Here is a 5,576-nt window from a genome sequence, read left to right on the forward strand (position 1 = left end):
AGTCTTAGCTACTTAGGAGGCTGAGATGGGAGGATCAGTTGAGCCCTTGAGGTCGAGGCTGCAGTGAGCTGGGATCACACCACTGCACTCCAGCCTAGGTGACAGAATGAGATCCTGTCTCAATAATAATAATAATAATCCATTAATGACCTAATCACCTCTTAAAAGTCCCACCTCTTAATACTGTTGCATTGGGAGTAAGTTTCCAGCACATGAACTTTGAGGGACACATTCAAACCATGGCAGTCATTCAGCAGCCAACACTGGGGTTACTCTGAGGAGTAGATCCTACAGAAGTTAAGGTGACTGACATGTGGTTCTTCAGTCTGAGAACAATCAGTGTAGAAGAAGATGAGATGTATCGTGATGTTTTCTGTACCAGAGAGGGTAAGGAATATTATGAGATTGTAGCCCCAGGAGCTGTCAGGCAATTACCCCATGAGTCCTTTGGCATTTATTTGATTTTCACAAGCAAAGAATATTTTGGGAACAAGAGCTCTTGGAGGCCAGGCCTCCTTGCCTTTTTTGGTCAGGGCCTGCCTGGGAGTCGCACAAGCATAACCATCTATGTTTTCAGGAAGCCCTGTTTAATAGTGTGTCTGCCTTTCCTTTACATGCTCCCTCGGGTGAAGCAAGGCAGATGGAGAAGGCTTTAGCAGACAGCGTGGGCATGTTTCCAAGCCCTCAGGCTGCTGAGCAACAATGCCGATGCCAGCACCAACAGGCTGAGGTGGCTTCTTCATTTTAGAAACAGAAAGGATCAAAATCTCCCAGTCGTCCCAGTCCCTACCCATTCTTTCAAGGCTCAATTTAAAAGCCCACCCCCTCCATCACATCCTTCCTGATCATCTGGTGCCAGCCTGCTGCACCTTCCCTCCTCTAAATGCCTCTGTCATCACTTATAGGACCCTTCTGTCTTCTTTCTTTGAGTTACCACCACCATTTCCTTGTATAAATAGGTCTTCTTTGTTGACAAAAACGATAATGACTTTTTACTGAATATGATGTTTTAAGGCTAAGAAGTACAAAGTTTAGTAGAAGCTAAACAGACAATTCAAAAATTTGAAAAAAAAAAAAAAAAACCTATGTGTCTGTCAAGAAGAAAAAGGGTAAAATCAGGCCAGGCATGGTGGTTCACACCTGTAATCCAAGCACTTCGGGAGGCCAAGGTGGGTGGATCACCCAAGGTCAGGAGTTCAAAATCAGCCTGACCAACGTGGTGAAATCCCGTCTCTACTAAAAATATAAAAAATTAGCCAGGCATGGTGGCAGGCACCTGTAATCCCAGCCACTCAGGAGGCTGAGGCAGGAGAATCACTTGAAGCTGGGAGGCAGAGGTTGCAGTGAGCCAAGAACACGCCATTGCACTCCAGCCTGGGTGACAGAGCGAGACTCCATCTCAAATAAATAAATAAAATAAATAGAGTAAAATCGTTTGTACAGTCATACTGTAAAATATGTATGTAGACATTAAAGAGCAAAAGGTAGATCTCTATGTAAGGACATGGAAAAATATTCATATCCACGGATTTATTTTTATCATTTTTTATTTTATTTTCATTTTATTTTATTTTTCAATTTATTTAAAAATAAATTATATCCATGAAAAGACAGGAAAGAGCTTTAAATGCATATTGCTGAGTGACAGAAACCAGTCTGAAAGGGCTACATACTGTATGATTCCAACTATATGACATTTTGGAAAAGGCCAAAGTACAAAGACAGCAAAAAGATCAGTGGTTGCCAGGGTTAGGGGAGAGGGATGAATAGGCAGAACACAGAGGACTTTTACGGCAGTGAAACTGTTCTGTGTGATACTGTAATGGTGGATACATGACTGTATTTGGTAAAACCCATAACATGTACAACACAGAGTGAACCCTAATGTAAACTGTGGACTTTAGCCAATAATAATGTATCAATATTAGCTCATCAACTGTAACAAATGTACGGCACCAATGCAAGATGTTAATAACATGGGAAACTATGAGCGGGGAGAGGAGTAAATGAGAACTCTCTCCTTTTTTTTTTTTTTTTTTTTTTTTTTTTTTTTTTTTACCAAGTCTCACTCTGTTACCCAGGCTGGAGTGCTTTCGCGTGATCTTGGCTCACTGCAAACTCTGCCTCCCGGGTTCAAGGGATTCTTGTGTGTCAGCCTCCTGAGTAGCTGGGACTACAGGTGTGCACCACCACTCTCGGCTAATTTTTTATGTATGTAGAGACAGGGTTTCACCGTGTTGGCCAAACTGGTTTTGAACTCCTGACCTCAGGTGATCTGCCTGCCTCAGCCTCCCAAAGTGCTGGGATTACAGGCATGAGCCACAGTGCCCAGCCGAGGACTCTATTTGATTTTCTCTAAACCTAAACCTTCTCTAAGAAATAAAGTCTATTAATTTATTTTAAATTATAGAACAACAGGTATAGTATGGTTCCATGTGTATAAAAAATTACATATTTGTATCTATAGGTTTGGAAACATGGCAAATTCTTGAGAAAAATGAGCACCCAATAAACTATTAACAGTCGTTTTTCTAGCAAACAAGATGAGTGGCAAAGAAAATGAAAGACTATTACTTTTGGATGAAATAGTTCAGATACAAAAATGTATACAAAATAATAGAATGAGCATTTCTGTACTGGGTACCTCTTCTAACCCTGCCAGCCAGCTTCTGAATAAAAACGTGGGTGAAGGGATTCACATTTGCCACTCTATGTACTTGTTTTTTGAGATGGATTCCAGCTCTGTTGCCCAGGCTGGAGTCCAGTGGTGCAATCTAGGCTCACTGTAGTGGTGCAATCTCGGCTCACTGTAGTGGTGCAATCTCGGCTCACTGCAACCTCTGCCTCCTAAGTTCAATTCTCGTGCTTTAGCCTCTGGAGTAGCTGGGACTTCAGGCATATGCCACCATGCCTGGCTAATTTTTATATTTTTAGTAGAGACGGGGTTTCACCATGTTGCCCAGGCTGGTCTGGAACTCCTGACCTCAAGTGATCCACCTGCCTTGGCCTCCCAGAGCGCTGGGATTACAGGGATTAGCAACTGCACCTGGCCTGTAATTGTATATTTTTTAAATATTTCTTTTCTTTTTTTTTTCTTGTTCTTTTTTTTATTTTTATTTTTTTTTTGAGACAGAGTTTCACTCTTGTTGCCCAGGCTGGAGTCCAATGATGCGATCTCAGCTCACTGCAACTCCGGCCTCCTGGGTTCAAGTGATTCAACTGCCTCAGCCTCCCAAGTAGCTGGGGTTATAGGCATGCACCACCATGCCCAACTAATTTTGTATTTTTTTAGCAGAAAAGGGGTTTCACCATGTTGGTCAGGCTGGTCTGGAACTCCTGACCTCAGATGATCCACCCACCTTGGCCTCCCAAAGTGCTAGGATTACAGGCGTGAACCACCACGCTAGGCCTAATGTTTCTTTTTTACATAAACATTTACTAATATTGTGATTTTTTTTAATAAAGAAAAAAGGTAGAAATGCGATAAATACAAGATGCTGCATGAAAACAAAGGTGGAAGTGATGAATGGAGGACCGGGGGAGTCTGAAAGCTGGTAGACAGGTGACATTAAAGCAGGCACAGAATTAGAGGAAGAGAGAAAGAGGAATTTTAGTAGATGCAAAAACAAAGAGCTGGGAAGGGAACAGGAAGTGGTTCTGAAAGTCAGTGGCAGGGAGGAAAGAAAATGTTCCAAGCCTTACAATGGAACCTGGAGTATCTGGTTGCAGTTTGACTGTGAAAGGCATTCAATATTGTGGTAAGGAGGTTGGTCTTTGTGTTGTCAGCACAGAACATCTAGAAGCAGCACCTACGATGGCTCAAGATCTGCTCAGATGTATTTGATAGGGAGTAGCAGCAGGGAGCAAGGGCTGGAATGGGAACACCAGGCACACCACCAGAGAGTGGACTCCTGTGTCCCCAGATTCAATGATGTTCAGAAAACATGTATTTTATTTTATAGTCTTTAAATATTTTGTTCATTTGACTTGGAAAATAAACCTTAATATTTTCTCCTAAAATGTTGAAATAACACAGCAGTACGTATAAAAACCTGTAACTGCTTCACTTTACCCCTCCCTGCCTCAGGCTTCCTGAAAGTTAGACTCCATTAATTCTGATTATTTTTAGATGCCAAGGTACAGAGAAGACTACGGTCTTCCCAGCATTGTCATAAAAGTGCATGAGCTATCTTCAGGAGGCTCCAGTTAAAAGCGTATATGTTACCTGGGCATGACACTAAAATTCCCAAAGCCCCAGTGATAACAATCCGTTTCTTTAGAACTGCTTGGATATGTTTTGTATTTCCTCAGTAATGGCATGCCATTGATTTTGAGAGTTCCGAGGTAAATTACCTCTTGGCCTTTATTAAGCTAATTGTCTTTTCCAGGAGGCAGTCTGTTTTTCCCTCTTATGACAAAGGGTCAGTCTTTGTGAGTCTAAATATCAGAAATAGAGAAGCATCTTGATTTGGGAAGTTATCACAGGTAGGGTTCCCTGGGAAGCAGACTCTGAGATGGAGTTAGTGTGCAGGAAGTGTACGGGGGAGTGCATTTGCAATCTACACCTGTGGAAGGAAAGAAAATGAAGCAAAATTGGGCACAGGAAGAAGTGGAGCTACCACACAGACACGATGAAGGCCACAGCCAACCCCACGGGGAGTTCTAAAGATGGGGGACGCTTCAGAATTGTCCTAAACTGAGCCAAGAGGTCAGGGCCTCTAAAATTTACACGCATCAGTCACTAGATTTGGGCTGCCCTGAGATGAAAGTGTGACAGTTGACGAGGCACCTCTCTTCGGCTGAGGTAATCCCCCAAAAAGGCTGTCAGCTGAGGGAATAAGACCTTCATTCCTGAAGAATGGTCTGACCTATGCATCACAAAAGTAATGTATCTAGGCCAGGCGCCATGGCTCACGCCTGTAATCTCAGTGCTTTGGGAGGCCAAGGCGGGTGGATCACCTGAGGTCAGGAGTTCGAGACCAGCCTGGCCAACATGGTGAAACCCTGTCTCTACTAAAAATGCAAAAATTAGCCGGGTGTGGTGGTACACGCCTATAATCTCAGCTACTTGGGAGGCTGAGGCAGGAGAATAGCTTGAACCTGTGAGTTGGAGGTTGAAGTGAGCCGAGATCAAACCACTGCACTCCAGCCTGAGTGACAGAGACTCCGTCTCAAAAAAAAAGTAATGTATCTAAACCCTTTGCTGTTTTACAGGGAGACCCAAAGAGGCCTGGGCTTCCAAGACCTGCTATCTTTTTCATCCTGAGTTAATGCAATAGCAAAGTGCCTTGCAGAACAGTCACCCCCAAAAGTTAATTAATTAACTTAACAACCACTTACTGTACTGAATTTCAACCATACGGCAGATATTGTTTTGAATGCTAAAGCATCCCAACAGTCAACACAATAGAGCTCACATTCTAGTGGTGGGGGCACACAGATCCTAAACAGAAGAGCTGATTAGAAGACACAGTATGTTAGACAGTGACTGTTATGGTGCTTATGTTTTTGCTGCCCACCCCCTCCCCCCATCCCAACAAATGCATATATTGAAATTCTAACCCCCAAGGTGATGG

This window comes from Nomascus leucogenys, chromosome 4, assembly GCF_006542625.1.
Source record: "Nomascus leucogenys isolate Asia chromosome 4, Asia_NLE_v1, whole genome shotgun sequence".
In the NCBI taxonomy this organism is placed as follows: Eukaryota; Metazoa; Chordata; class Mammalia; order Primates; family Hylobatidae; genus Nomascus; species Nomascus leucogenys.